At 40.7% G+C, this 16,405-nt stretch overlaps 1 protein-coding gene across 5 annotated transcripts in view; it reads right to left on the reverse strand.

Annotated features, from left to right (window-relative positions):
• The window catches only part of tiam1a (TIAM Rac1 associated GEF 1a), a 303,246-nt gene that overhangs the window by 265,605 nt on the left and 21,236 nt on the right, over positions 1-16,405 (reverse strand). The window contains exon 2 of one of the 5 annotated variants that reach the window (XM_041211693.1): positions 10,764-10,808. The exons of 1 other annotated variant lie outside the window; for it this stretch is intronic. The gene's annotated coding sequence lies outside the window, so the exon portion shown is untranslated. Of the gene's footprint in view, positions 1-9,403; positions 9,458-10,763; positions 10,809-16,405 lie in introns of those variants that run through there. 3 more of the 5 variants (XM_041211698.1, XM_041211692.1, XM_041211694.1) reach the window with 3 other exon arrangements.

The raw sequence follows: 16,405 nt of genomic DNA on the forward strand, positions 1-16,405 counted from the left end.
GCAGCAAGCAATAGATAGTCAGAGCTAAGCAAAAGGCAAGCTGAAGCATTTGCAGCCATCTTCAGCCAGAAGTGTCAAGTGGATGATCTATCTCAATGTCCTCCTGAAGTCCCCAGCATCACAGATGCCAGCCTTCAGCTGATTCAATTAATTCCATTTGGTATCAAGATACAGCTGAAGGTCCTGGATACAGCAAAGGCTATGGGCCCTGACAACATTCCGGTAATAGTACTGAAACTTGTGCTCCAACCTCGTCAATTTCTGCCACATCAATCTACTCTTGATCATCAGCATGATATTGGAAGGAGTTGTCAACAATGCTATGAAGTGACATTTACTCAGCAATAACCTGTTCACTGATACTCAGTGTGGGTTCTGCAAGGGCTAGTCAGCTCCTGACCTCTTACAGTATTGGTCTAAAAATGGACAAAAGAGCTGAACTCGAGGTGAAGTGAGAGTAACTGCCCTTGACATCAAGGAAGCATTTGACTGAGTGTGGCATCAAGATGTCCGAGTAAAACTGAGTCAACGGGAATCAGGGTGAAAATCCTCCAATAGTTGGAGTTATACCCAGAACAAAGGAAGGTGATTGTGGTCCTTGGAGGTCAATCATCTCAGTCCCAGGACATCGCAGGAGTTCCTCAGAGTAGGGTCATAAGTCTAACCATCATTAGCTGCTTCATCATGTTCAGTACTACTCGCAACTCCACAGATACTGAAGCGGTGCATGTCCATATGCAGCATGACAGATTCTAGGCTTGCGCTGATAGATGGCAAGTAACATTCACACCACACAAGTGCCAAGCAATGACCATCTCCAAGAGAGAATCTAAGCATCTCCCCTTGTCATTCAATGGCATTACCATCGCTGAGTCCCCCATCATCAACATCCTGGAGTTACCATTGACCAGAAAATGAACTGGACCAGCCATATAAATACTGTGGCTACAAGAGCAGGTCAGACACTCAGAATTCTACAGTGAGTAACACTTCCTGACTCCCCAAAGCCTGCGTTATGGTCAGGAGTGTGATGGAATAATCTCCACTTGCCTGCTTGAGCTTAGCTCCAACAACACTCAAGAAGCTTGACACCTGCTTGACTGACACCCCATCCACTACCTTAAACATTCACTCGCTCCACCACTGACTCACAGTGGCAGCAGTGTGTACCATTTACAAGACGCAATGCAGCGACTCACCAGGCCTCCTTCAATAGCACCTTCCAAACCTGTAACTTCTACCACCTAGAAGGATAAGGACACAAGGACAGCAGATGGATGGGAACACCACCACCTGCAAGTTCCCCTCCAAGCTACACACCATTCGGACTTGGAGCTATATCAACGTTACTTCATTGTCACTGGGTCAAAATCCTGAACATCCCTTCCTAACAACACTGTGGGTGTGCCTACACCACATGGACTGCAGTGATTCACGGCAGCAACTCACTACCACCATCTCAGGGGGAATTAGGGATGGGCAATAAAAATGCTGGCCTAGCCAGTAATGCCCACATCCCATGAAATAATAAATTTTAAAATAAATGACTGCTATCTATATAAAAGCATACTGATATATTTCAGGATTATGCATTTTTTTCACATTTACCTTTATAGCAATAAGCTACTTTAACGGAGTTCCCCACAAATACAACATGAATGCAGTTCAACTAAGTAATACTAACTATAATGGAATTGCCCATTTATTTGGCCCAATTCTACCCTACCTGGCCAGCAGGAATGGGGTTTGGTTGGGGTTAAAATGACAGCCTTGTATTAAACGCTGTCTTACCAAAGCATTCGTGCTTGGTGTCATTTTAACTGCCGGGTTTCTGGTAGCAATGGGACCACCTGCCTGAGGCCTCATATATTTAAATGTCGGAATTCAATTACCTCAGACCCTGATGAGATCTTAAATGCCCATCACAGCATGATGTTCAGTCCCCAGTGTAACGTAAAGGCAAGCAGCATTGTGACCAGAAGAGGCCTAGGTGATTTTTATTTTTAATTTTTAAGAAAATTTCTATGAGTGCTAGGAAGAATTCCTTGCACCACATAAGGAAACCTTGGGCCTCCCAGTCCCAGACTTCCCTCCATCTTCCCAAACATCATCACCTCTGACCATCCCACATGCTGGTCTCATTGTCATTCCCGCCATGTTTACATGGGAAACCAATCTAATGCATTTCATTTCAGTCGCAGGAGATAAAATTTCCCAGGCCTTACACTGTGGAAGGCGGGACAGTTTGTCATCTGTTTTGGTTTTCACACACAAACACAAGTTAAAAACAGGGTTCTGATAAAGAGTCATACGGACTCAAAACATCAACTGTGCTCCTCTCCACAGATGCTGTCAGACCTGCTGAGTTTTTCCAGCTATTTTTGTTTTTGTTTCAGATATCCAGCATCCACAGTGTTTTGCTTTTAAAAACAGGGTTATTATTTTGCTGCTGAAAATTTCTTAAAGCAGGCTTTATCATCATTATGTATGTGGAACACAGGATGAATAAAATATTATTTGTTTGATAGACAAAAGTTTTAATAAAAATCTAAAAAATCTGCCTGAAAATGAAAATTCTAATGTTTAAACAAATATGCTGGTCATAACTGGAAAAATAAGTGAGTTCAGGTGTTGAGTGTTGAGCCACAGCAGATAAGAGGAGGCAGGTTACACCCAACAGCTAACCCAATTTCCACATGTAATTGAATATAAAGTTACTGACTGAAAACCTCCAATTTTACTCATTCTTTCCCAGAAATGTTTTTACAAGACAGTTGAGAATTAACTGATGTAAAAATTAAACACAATGAAAAAAAAGATGTCGAGAGCCTACAACTTGTTCCCCAATTGTCATTTTTATAGCTGATGCATTACAGCAAACATTTAAGGTGGAGCTTTGATGCACCCAACTTCAATATAATTACATTTTGCCCTGGTCCTTACATAAAACTGTATCGGATTTTATTTCACGTTTGCTGGAAGATTTGCTTTTGTGTTACTAAGTAGTTTAAATAATAGAACAGATCCAAAATAGTCTGGATGCTTTTGGGTTATCCATCAACCATGGTGCACTCAACGAGTATTAAAATTAAATGATCCCATTGAATATTACTAGCTTTTAACTTGATATAAAATTCTGAATTTACAAACCATAGATTTGTATGCTTCTAATAGGTGATCAATTTTCATACACAATAGAATTTACTCACGTATCAAGATTCTTCCAAAATGTAAAAAAAAACTATGCGCTTAATTTCCACAAACAAAAATAAGCCCCAAATTCTTTGGACTCGGAATTAACACACAGATTGGTACGATATTCATCTGCTTGCTTCACAGTACTAGGGTGCTGAGTTAGACTTATCAATTTATTTTTAAATTATCATTTTAATGAATGGATGTGTTTATAAATTCCATAGATTCTGGAACAGTCCCAGAAAGATTAGAAGTTAGCACACTTAGCACCATTTTTTGAGAGAGAGAGAAAAACAGGGAACTACATGCCAGTTAGTCTGACATCAGTCATCGAGAAAGTGCTGGAATCTATTATTAATGAAGGCTCAACAACGCACTTAGAAAAACATAGTACAATTAAAACAAGTCAACAGTATTTTACAAAAAGGGAATCCTATTTTACAAATTTATTAGAGTATTTTTGAAAACTTAACTAGTAGGGTAGATAAAGGGGAACCAATAGATGGAGTATACTTGAATTTCCAAAAAGTATTCGATAAGGCCAAACCAAAGTTAAATACACAAGAGAAGGGCCCATGCAGTTGGGATAATATATTAGCATGCATAAAGGATTGTTTAATGGCAGGAAGCAGAGAATAGGGATAAAAGGGGCATTTTCAAGTTGGCAAGCTGTGACTAGTAGAATGCCACAAGGATCAGTGCTGGAGCCTCAGCTACTTACAATCTATATTAATGGTTTTGACGAAGAGACAGAAAGTAATGTATCTAAGTTTATTGATGACACAAAGTTAAGTGGGAGTGCCAGCTTTGAGGAGGAACACAAAGAGGCTGCAAAGATAAATGGACAGGTTGAGTGAGTGGGCAACAAGGTGGCAGATGATGTATATATAAAATGGGTAAGCCTAAGGTTATTCACTTTGGTCATAAGAATAGAACAGCAGAATGTCTTTTAAAAGGCATGAAACTTGTACATGTTGATGTTCAGAGCGACCTGGGTGTACTCCTACAAGGAACACAAAAAGTTAGCATGCAGATCCAGCAAGTGATGAGGAATGCAAATGACATGTTGGTCTTTATTGCAGGGGGGTTGGAGTACTGGAATAAATAAGTCTTGCTACAATTGTACCGGGCTTTGGTGAGGCCACACCTAGAACAGTGTGTGCAATTTTGGTCTCCATATTTAAGGAAGGATACTGTACTGCCTCCGAGCAAGTATAAAGGTTCACTAGATTTCATGGGGATCCTCACAGTTCGGTATGAAATGTGGGTCTAAAAATAGTGCCTTGAACTTAAATAAAGGCAATTATAAAGCTACGAAGACAGAGTTGGCTAAAGTGGACAGGGAAAATAGGTTAAAAGGCAAAATGATAGAGAAGCAGTGGCAGACATTTAAGGAGGTATTTTATAACAAAGATAAATTCCATTGAGAAAGACAGACTTCATAAGAAGGTTGCACCAGCCATTGTTATCTAAGGAACTTAAGATGGTAGCAATTTCAAGGAAAAGGCATACATTATTGCAAAGATTATTGGCAACCCAGGAGATTGGAACAGTTTTAGATACTAGCAAAGAAGGAATGAAAAAATGGAACATTACAGAAAATATAAAAAAGACAGTAAAAGCTTCAACAAGAATATGAAAAGGAACAGAGTAGCTAAAGTGAGCATTAGTTCCTTATCAGGTGAGACTGGGGAATTAATCATGGGAAATAAGGAAATGGCAGACTTCGAAAAAGTATTTTGTATCTGTCTTCACAGTAGAAGACACAAAAAGCATCCAAAAATAATTTAAAATCAAGAGGCAAAAGGGAGAAACTTAAAATAATCGCCATCATTGTAGGAAACGTACAAGGCAAACTAATGGGACTAAAGGCTGACAAGTTCCCTGGATTTGATAGCCTGCAACCTCAGGTCTTAAAAGAAATGGCTGTAGAGATAGTGAATGCATTGGTTATAATCTTCCAAAATTCCCTAGATTCTGGAAAGATACCAGCAGATTGGAAAACTGCAAACATAACACCCCTTTTAGGGGGACAGAAAGCAGGAAACTACAGGCCAGTAAGGTTAACATCTGTAACTGATGCTGCAACCTGTTATTGAGCAAGTAGCAGCAGAGCATTGAGAAAATCATAATGCAATCAGGCAGAGTCAACATGGTTTTGTGAAAGTGAAATAGTATTTGATAAATGTATTCAATTTTTTGAAGATGTAACAAGCAAGGTGGGTAAAGGAGAACCATTAGGTGTAATGTATCTGGATTTCTAAAAGGCATTCGATAAGATGACACAGAAAAGATTACTACAAAAGATAAAAGCTCTTGGTGCAGGTGGTGATGTATTAACATGGATAGAGGATTGGCTAACTAACAAGGAACAGAAAATTGGGGTAAATGGGTTGTTTTCAGGTTGGCAAACTGTGGAGTGCCACAGTGCTCAGTGCCAGAGCCTCAACAATTTATGGCCTATATCAATGACTTGGACTAAGGGACCAAATGTATTGTGGCCAAATTTGCTGATGACATAAGGATAGGTCAGAAAGCAAGATGTGAGGGAGGCAAATTCTACAAAAGAATATAGATAGGTTAACTGAGTGAGCAAAAAAAAATGGCAGATGCAGTATAATGTAGGAAAATGTGAGGTTGTCCACATTGGCAGGTAGAAAAGCAGGATATTATCTAAATGGAGAGAGACTGCAGTGTGCTGTGATACAGAAGGATCTGCATGTCCTTGCACATGAATCATAAAAAGTTAGCATGCAGGTACAGCAAGTAATTAGGAAGGCAAATGGACTGTTGACCTTTGTTGCAAGGAAGATGAAGTATAACAGTAAGAGAAGTCTTGCCGCGACCATACAGGATATTGGTGAGACCACACCTATGGTCCTGTGTAGAGTTTTCATTTCCTTACTTCAGGAGGGATATACTTGCATTTGAAGCAGTTCACCAGGTTGATTCCTGGGATGAAGAAGTCGTCTTACGATTAAAGATTCAGTAGGTTGGGCCTATATTATTTGGATTTTAGAAGAATGAGAGGTGGTCCTATTGAAGCATAAAAGATTATGAGGGCCTGTGACAGGTTACATGCTGAGAGGGCATTTCCCATGGTACAGGAGTCTAGAACAAAGGGGCACAATTTTAAAATAAGATGTCGCCCATTTAAGACCGAGATGAGGAGGAATTTCTTCTCTCAAAGAGTCATTAAGTCTTTGGAATTGTCTTCCCCAGAGAAGGCTAGGTCATTGAATATATTCAAGGCTGAGTTAGACCGATTTTTGATTTACAAAGCAGGCAAGGGTTATGGGGGACAGAGAGAAAAGTGGAGTTAAGGCTACAGTCAGATCGGCCATGATCTTACTTGAATGGCAGAGGAGGCTCGAGGGAACTAACACCCTACTCCTGCTCTTATTTCTTATGTTACAAGTAGCATTCTGGTGAACTAATAACATCAAAAATCAGAGACTTAAATGCCATCACTAACATTTGCATTCTGACCTTCTCTTAAGGGAAAGCATAGATAGTTTTATCTAGGTTTGTTGGAAGCAATGAAGGAGGTAGCGTTCCCACATCATTCATGTATATCATTTGGCAGGGTGACAAAGGAGTGGCACTGACTGTGGTTATGAAGGTATGCACAAAAAAAATTGCTACATCCACCCAAACAAGTAGATCCAGGTGGTCCAAGTATGTGTATATTTTCTTGCTGAAAGATAAATAAGCAAAAAGACAATAAAAATTGCACCTAACAATATCAAAGACAGAATTCAATTACAGACATATGCAGTATATAGATCAAGGAGTAGGAATGAAAGCTGCACAAAACTAAATGTTTCAAAAACATAAAAAAAGCTGTAGGCACTGCTAAATTAAGGTTACTGGACACAAAACCAGAAAAAGTGTAAATTCAGATTATTGTGCAAATATTTTATAGCTGAGATTGCTTGGTTCAATCTATATTCTCACTAGATATGATTTAATATTTTTTACCTTTACTAGAAATTCAATAATATGCTGAATGTAAAAGCAAAAACATGCTTTTGAACAGAAAATTGACAGCACACAAGAAACACTCTTGTTATAATAACAAGCTGCCATGAATATTTGAAAACTGGGCATTAAATCAACTGTTTTTTAAATCTCTGTAGCACAAGCCCCCACACCCTGGAAACATCTTTTTAAAAAAGATGAATCATGCGTAACTACTGCACTGTAAGGCACTATAATAATTGTACATAACATTCTGTGTCCAAACATAACTACCATTTTTTAAGGCAAAGTTACCTGCTCTTTCTTCACCTCAGCCAGGATATTCTCCCCTGATGAATGGACTACAAGGCAAAGAGGGTAGCCTATCAGGAAACAGATAAGATCTGATGAAAGAAGATTCTAACCTGCCTCTCTGTAGTGGGGTGGTGTCTAAATTGCACTTTGCTCCACTAAAGCTCACAACATGAACCTAGGAGACCAGAGGAAAATCAAATCTATTTTTAGCTAAACTGTGACATGAAACGAACAATGCTCAAACATATTGCTTGCTATCTCTTGTTTTTGGAAGAATATTTTAGCATGATTTTTCAAATTATATAACATGGCATAAACAACAAATGTCTCATCACAAGGAATGTAGGTACAGCTTGCACACTAATTTTGATCCACCTTTAACACAAAATAGATATCCTGACAACGAATCTGATTAAAAAATCTTAGAAGATAACTGTCTTATAGTGGGCACATATTGACCCAAAGTTTTCTGGATTGCATTTACGCAGAAATTATTTTGCAGTTTACACCAGTTTCTATGCCAAATTCCTACCATGTAAAAAATTTCTTCAGTATAGAAATAATTTAAATATCCTGATTGGCAAAGACAGGTCACACCCTCTACTTTTTACAAAGATGACAGAAACCAGGCACACCTCAGTGGTTTCACTGAAACTAGTTTTTCTACCAAAGAAGTGCCATTAGCTCTATGAATACCATGGAGATAAAAAAACATCAACTAAAAAGTTTAAAAACATTGTAAAGCTCTTAAATCTTTATTCTGAAAACATCTAATTAGAGATTAAAGCCCTTTAAAGAGACTAACTATTCTCCTGATCTATCAAAGTAATACTTAATTTGCAGAGCTCTTGATTTACAAAAAGAATGAAAATCAAAATATTTTGGTGTCAGCTCAATAGTGGCATTTGCATCTCTGAGTCAGAATGTCATGGGTACAAGCCTCATCACAGAGACTTGAGCACAGAAGAATCTAGGCTGACACTTCATATATTACTAACGGACTGCTGCACTTTTGGAGGTGCTGTTTTTCAGATGGTATATTAAGCAAGACCTGATCAGCCCACTCGGATGGACGCAAACAACGTATAGCCTATTGAAGGAACATCAGGCAAGTTCTCCTTACTCAAGGGGGAGCAGGAGAGTTCTCCTGCTGTTCTGGTCCCCATTTATCCCTCAACCAGTACCACTAAAACAGATTATACACTCATTTATCTCCCTGGTGCGCTCGAATTGCAATACATGCAAAGCTGGTAGCCAAAGTGACCACACTTCAAAAGTATTTTGCTAATTGTGAAGAACTTTGGGTCTTCCTGAGATGTGAAATGCGCAATATAAATGCAATTATTTTCTTTTTACAAGATAATTACAGTTCTAATTCTTTTTCTAAATAATGCAATTCTAAAAATCATGTGAGTATTGAAGGTCGACCTTATAATTTTTAATTTTTCCAAGGAGCCATGTGAGATATCAATGACACTTTATGAAATGTAAAGATACAATGTATTGGTTATAATTAACACATTTGAAGGTATAACACATTTGAAGGTACTAAGATATTTACAGAATCACCCATACTGGTCAGCAATAGAAATAAATATTGCATTCAACTATCAAGAATTATTTAGTTTATAAAGTAAGTATTTAATGGTTTATATTAGCACAATTGTAAAAGAAGTAAAAAAAAACAAAAACATATTAGCATACAATTTCCATTTCACATGGCTGATGGTGCTACCACAGAATAGAAAAGGGGAGCTGGGAAAGTTTTTACACCGTGAATCATATTCCAATCAGTCTAGGGTATTCACATTAATATTTTAAGCAATGCATGTCATACTGAAAATGGCACAGACACAATCCCTCAGTGTTCTCACAGGAAATGTACTCAGGTTGCCTGTATATTGCACATGGATGTGTAAGTTTACAGACCCACCTTTCAAAATTATAAGACGATCACTGTTCCAGTTTGAAATGTCAGTAATAAAACGCCTCCCGCTGCTTCCAAGCATTTATGTGAAGCCTGAAAATAGCTGATTTATAAGAGGTTATCATACGGCCTCAGAAATGACTTAATAAAGCAAGAGGAAGCAAGTATTGCAATGTCAAGTAGATGGACAAATTATTAGCTGGCCTAATTTTGGCAGACTTCCTTAGGCTAATTTTTTCTTCATTTGTCTTCATACCTTTTGCCTATTGGATGCGGTACTGGCTGTTTGATACCTCATGTCAAGCAAAATGTATGGGGCTTCCAAATGAGGGGCATATTAGATCCCAGACATGCAAACCTCCATTGATGCATTTCTTGCACAAACACTTCCAAACCAATATAACAAAATGGAGCTGCTCTATGTCTTTGAGGTCTGCCCCTCCAGGTTTCTGCCCAGCAAGAACCCTTTAAAAAATGCCCTTCCCTTGCCATAAGATGTAGGACCAGGAGTAGGCCATTCGGCCCATCAAGTCTGCTCCGCCATTCAATGAGATCATGGCTGATTTGATAATCCTCAACTCCATTTTCCTGTCTTTTCCCCATAATCCTTGATTCTGTTACTGATTAAAAATCCGTCTATCTCAACCTTGAATATACTTAACGACCCAGCCTCTACAGCCCTCTGTGGTAAAGAATTCCACAGATTTACTACCCTCAGAAAAGAAATTCCTCTTCAACCCTATCTTAAATGGGTGATCCCTTATTCTGAGATTATGCCCTTTGGTCCTAGACTCTCCTACAAGGGAAACAACCTCTCAGCATCGACCCTGTCAAGACCCCGAAGAATCTTATACGTTTCAGGCCCAACCTCTCCACATAAGAAAATCCCTCCATACCCAGGATCAACCTAGTAAACCTTCTCTGGACTGCCTCCAATGCCAGTATATCTTTCCTTAGATAGGGGGTCCAAAATTGTTCACAGTATTGCCAAAAGGCAACTCCCACTAGTAGATCTAATTTGGGTTAGAAGCCCACTATGAATAATCAGTGAAGCCAACCTTGCAAAATCAAACCTTGTCAGCCCTGTGTGATATGGGCAAGTACAAAGCTCACTGGTTCTGCTATTTCACAAAGATTCCCCAAAGCCTGTCCACCATCTACAAGGCACAAGTCAGGACTGTGATAGAACACTATACACTTGCTTGGATGAGTGCACTTCAACAACATTCTTGAAACATAACAACTTTCAAGAAAAGGCTACCCGCTTGACCAGTACCCCATACACTACTTAAATGTTCACTTGCTCCACCAGCATTGCAAAGTGGAGCAGACTGCCCAATCTACAAGATGCACTGTAGCAACTCACCAAGCCTCCTTCAGCAGCTCAGTCCAATCCTGCAACCTCCACTATCTAGAAAGAAAAGGGCAGAAGGCACATTAGAACACCAACTGCAAGTTCCCCTTCAAGACACAAACCATCCTGACTTGAAACTATAGCACCATTTCTATATATTCCTATTTGCTTTGTCAGAAACCTGGAACTCCCTTCCTAGCACAACTGTCAGTGTACCTATACCAGAGGACTGCAACAGTTCAAGAAGGTGGCTCACCACCACCTTAGAGGGAAATTTGTGATGGGTAACAAATGCTGGCCTTGCCAGCGACACTCTCATCCCATGAATGAATAAAATAAAACTAAAAAGTCTATGGTTCCAATGTTATGGTAGTAAGTCAGAAGAACTGGTGAAGCAGAAGAACTGAAGTACTGTAATTTCTGTTCCAGCTGCCTCCTTGCCCTTTCCAAGCTAACTTGGTCTATGACTGCATTGCCACTAAGCTTCTTTCCCAAGATCCCCTTCCAGGCCCCCATCCAATTCACATTATAAATGGTTCCTCAAATCTGATAGTATTGTATACCCCCACCTTCCTTCAAAAGCTCTATTCTTGCTATTATCCCATCAACATTTATTTCCTATTCAAGGCTCTTGAATGCTTTGCTGCCTCAGCCCTGTGATCATTTCTCTTATGGCCCCCATTTGATTCTCTCCAACCTGTTTTCTGCCCTCGCACAGCACTATTGTTAAGTCCATCCTTAAATCATGAGCAGGTTTCTCAGGTGACTGTGACCATGTGCACTCATCCTCTCTGCAGTATTTGATTTTGAGCATGCCATCCTCCTTCAATGCCTTTCCTCCACTGTCCATCTCAGTGGGAACTACCCTCATGTTTCTACTCTTACCTATCATTCACACCCAAAGCATCTCTTGCAATGACTCTTGTCAAGCCCACACTCACCTTCAGAGTCCTCCAACATGATATCCTGGTCCCTCTTCCTTAATTATATGCTGCATCATCCATGGACACCCAGTACTTTTCCGTAAGAATGCTGATAACACCCAGCTACACTACTCCACCACCTGCCACAATCCCTCCATTGCATTAGCTGTCCATGTGATATCCAGTCTTGAATAAGCCTTAAATTCCTCCTGATAAATACTGGAATGACAGAAACCATTGTCTCAGACTCTGTCACAAACTCTACTCCCTAACTGCTGACTATCAACCTCCCTGGCCACCGCCACAGCCAGACTATTCACAACCACAGAGCTCTGTTTGACCTCAAACTGTTTCTGCTTCCAGATGATCTTCATCACAAAAAAATACAGGGATTTTCACCTCTTTATCTTCAGCCTCCACCTCTGTCCAGGTCCATCTGCTGCTGAAACCATCATTCATGCTTCTGTCACCTTCAGACTCAACTACAATGCTCTTCTTGCTTGTCTTCCCTTCTCCCCCTCCATAACATGCCGTTAGTCCAAATCTCTGCAAATCATACCCTGTCCCACAATAAGTCCCGCTCATCTGTTCACTATCATCCTTGCTGACTTACCGTGGTTCCCAAATCACCAACATTTTAAATTTTATCATCTTGAAATCTGGTGCTGCCCTCCCTTTATTCTTGATCTCCTCTAGCCCAGCAAACTCACGATTCCTCTAGCTCTGTTCTCTTGTGCATTGTTTTCCTTCACCCCATGATAGTCAACAGTGCTTTCAGTCACCTAGATCCTATTTTCTGCAATTCCCACCCAAATTCCTCAGCCTTTCTCCCCTTTTTTATAGCCCTCCCTGAAAACTAACTTTGTGTCTCAGCCTTTGATGCAGCAGCAAAAACAAGAGGAAAAGCTCTTAGAACACAAAACAGATGTGGTGCCATAAGATTGGGAATCTCTTCTACAAGGGCTTCAGAATATTTTGAGGAATTACTTGGACAACACAATACATATACAACCTGGTTCACAGCTGGCATGGAATTAGTTCAATATAACAAGAGGCAAATGGATGAGGCATCCTACTTGTAATTTCATATACAGCTCAAGGATAAATGAAAGTAACTTGAATGTGTTTAAAGACTGCTTACCAAAGGGCCCAATTAATTTGTAAACCACTGTCTGCAATAATACTGAATAATTTGTTTATTGAAAGAATTGGAAATCTTTGCATAACAGAAAAGTTGAATTTTGTTGAGTCAACTCAGGGTCATCTGTAAACAAGTTCTGATTTTAACTAATAATGGTATTTTGGAATCGTAAAGAAGCAGAGTGCGGCATCACTATGGCATCTCATGTGCACAGTGATCAGGTGACAACTGCACAAACTCAATATGTTTTAATTAAATGAGAAAAAGATGGCAGGAAAGCAGTAGATTTGATGTTGCCTACCTGAAAAAACAATATTCAGCAGGTATAATAGAAAACACATGTGCTTTTCACGAGCTCAATACATCCCTATTAATCGGAGTAGATACAAATGTCCCAAACTAAAAACTGATGCTTATACAAATATTGTCTTTGATTCTTGTTCAGATTGAATCAGAAAAAGAGTAAAAGTTGCACTGAGAAATATTAGAAAAACTTAAGATTTTAATAGATAATGAATAATTAATCATATATTACTGATTAAGCACACAAGTCACTATTAATATCACTAGATCATCCATATTCTGACAAAATAACTTCTTTAACAAATACAATAGGAAAAAAAAATTTGGGATCATACAACGGTGGTTATGCGTTTGTCAGCGGCAGCGATCCCTCGGAATTGAAGATGACGTCCATCAGGCTTGGTGACACTTCAGATGACTGAAGAGCCCAATTCTGAGTCCACATGTTCTTCCACAATGGGGGCACGTTGTTGCATGGGGGAGTGGAAATCGCAGTCCCAGGTTGGCTTCATTCTCCTTGCTCTGCCACCACCATTCCGCCTCGCTGGTGAGTCACTGAGCCTCGAAGTAGCTTGTGCCTTCATGGATCAGGTGGTGTCATGCCGAGCGATTGGCAGCATTCTCCTCCCAGTCACTGGCGATAATGACTCCATGCTTTAGGGCGACCTTGAGTGTATCCTCAAACCTTTTCCTTTGGATGCCCTGTGAGCGTTGGCCAACAGAGAGCTGTGAGAAGAGAACCTGCCGAGGGAGGCGGCTTTTAGGGATGTGGACGCAATGGCCCATCCATCAGAGCTGGTCCAGCACGAGCAGGTTTTCATTGATGTAGACGCAGCTTCATGGAGGACTCTCGCGTTAGTCCAGCGGTCCTCCTAGTTGATGCCCAGGATTCAACGCAAACACCACTAATGGAAGCTGTCAAGGATCTTAACATGGTGTCAGGAGACAGTCCATGTTTCGCTGCAGTAGAGGATGGTGGTCAACACAACTACCTTATAAAATTAGAACCTTTGTTGACTTCCCTGTTGTCAAAGGTACATTGACGCAGCTTGAAGAAGGCAGCGCTGGCATACTTGACTCAGTGCTGGACTTCCTCATCAAAAGTAGTCTCTTAGAAGAGGTGGCTGCTGAGATAAGGGAAGTGCTGTGCATACTCTAGAGCCATCCCATCTATGTGGATGGTGCAGGAGATGCTCACCTACCCTGGGGAAGGTTACTGAAGGACCTTCATCTTGGCAAAGTTTAAGGCAAGCCTCTTATACAAGGTATTGAAGAGGTCAAGTGCTCTTTGCATGCCCTGTATAGAGTGAGCCATCATGCAGCAGTCATCTGCAAGCTGAAGGTCATGGATGTCCACGGTGGTTACTTTTGTTTTTGCCTGGAAGCAACCAAGATTGAAGAGCTTCCAGTTCAGGTGATACTGAATACTGACACCAGGTGGTAGGTCATCTCGGATGAGGTGGATGATGACGGTCAGGTAATTGGTGAACAAGGTGGGGACGATCACACAACCTTGTGAGACCCTGATCCAGATGTTCAAGGTGTCAGTTTCGGATCCTCCACTCACAGAAACATAGGAAATAGAAACAGGAGTAGGCCATTCGGCCCTTCGAGTCCGCTGCACCATTCATTATGATCACGGCTGAAAATCCAACTAACAGCCTGCACCTGCTTTCTCACCATATCCTTTGATCCCTTTCGCCCGAAAAGTTATATCTAACTCCTTCTTGAAAACATACAATGTTTTGGCCTCAACTACCTTCTGTGGTAGTGAATTCCTACAGGCTCACCACTCTCTGGGTAAAGAAATTTCTCCTCATCTCAGTCCTATATGGTATACCCCGTATCCTCAGACCGTGACCAATAGTTCTGGACTCCCCCACCATCGGGGACATCCTTCCTGCATCTACCCTGTCTAGTCCTGTTAGAATTTTATACGTTTCTATGAGATCCCCCCTCATTCTTCTGAACTCCAGCGAATATAATCCTAAATGACTCAATCTCTCCTCATATGTCAGTCCCACCATCCCAGGAATCAGTCTGATAAACCTTTGCTGCACTCCCTCTATAGCAAGAACATCCTTCCTCAGATAAGGAGACCAAAGCTGCACACAATATTCCAGGTGTGGTCTCACCAAGGCCCTGTATAATTGCAGCAAGACATCCCTGCTCCTGTACTCAAATCCTCTCGCTATGAAGGCCAACTTACCATTTGCCACCTTTACCGCCTGCTGCGCCTGCATGCTTACCTTCAGCAACTGGTGTACAATGACACCCAGGTCTTGTTGCACATTCCCCGCTCTCAATTTATAGCCATTCAGATAAAAATCTGCCTTCCTGTTTTTGCTACCAAAGTGGATAACTTCACATTTATCCACATTATACTGCATCTGCCATCTCACTCAGCTTGTCCAAATCACACTGAAGCATCTCTGCACCCTCCTCACAGCTCACCCTCCCACCCAGCTTTGTGTCATCTGCAAATTTGGAGCTATTACATTTAGTTCCTTCATCTAAATCATTAATATATATTGTGAATAGCTGGGGTCCCAGCACCGATCCCTGCGGTACCTCACTAGTCACTGCCATTCGGAAAAAGACCTGCTTATTCCTATTCTTTGCTTCCTGTCTGCCAACCAGTTTTCTATCCATCTCAATACACTACTCCCCAATCCCATGCGCCTTAATTTTACACACTCTCTTACGTGGGACTTTGTCGAAAGCCTTCTGAATGTCCAAATAAGCCACATCCACTGGCTCCCCTTCATCAACTCTACTAGTTACATTCTCGAAAAATTCCAGTAGATTTGTCAAGCATGATTTCCCTTTCGTAAATCCAATCTGATTCTGTCCGATTCTGCCACTGTTTTCCAAGTGCTCAGCTATTAAATCTTTTATAATGGACTCAGGACGGTGGCAGTCATGTTGTCATGAAGAAATCTCAGGATGGTGACAAACTTCAACGGGCAACCAAAACATTGGAGGATGATCCATAGAGCTTCCCAATTTAAACCTTGGTCAGACTGATGAAGGCAAGGAACAATTCTTGATTTTGCTCCTGACATTTTTCCTGGGTCTGTCTAGCCACAAAGACGATGTCCGAAGTACCCCAGGATGGTCAGAAGCCACAATGGGTTTCCATTAGGATTCCCTCAGTGACCAGACGAAATGGTTCAGGAGAATGCGGGCTAGGATCTTACCCACAATGGAAAAGGGGGAAATCCCCCTGTAGTTTCACAGTCAGATTTGCCCTCCTTCTGGATAGTAATGATTGTCACATTCTTGAG

This window comes from Carcharodon carcharias, chromosome 18 (genome assembly GCF_017639515.1).
Source record: "Carcharodon carcharias isolate sCarCar2 chromosome 18, sCarCar2.pri, whole genome shotgun sequence".
NCBI lineage: Eukaryota > Metazoa > Chordata > Chondrichthyes > Lamniformes > Lamnidae > Carcharodon > Carcharodon carcharias.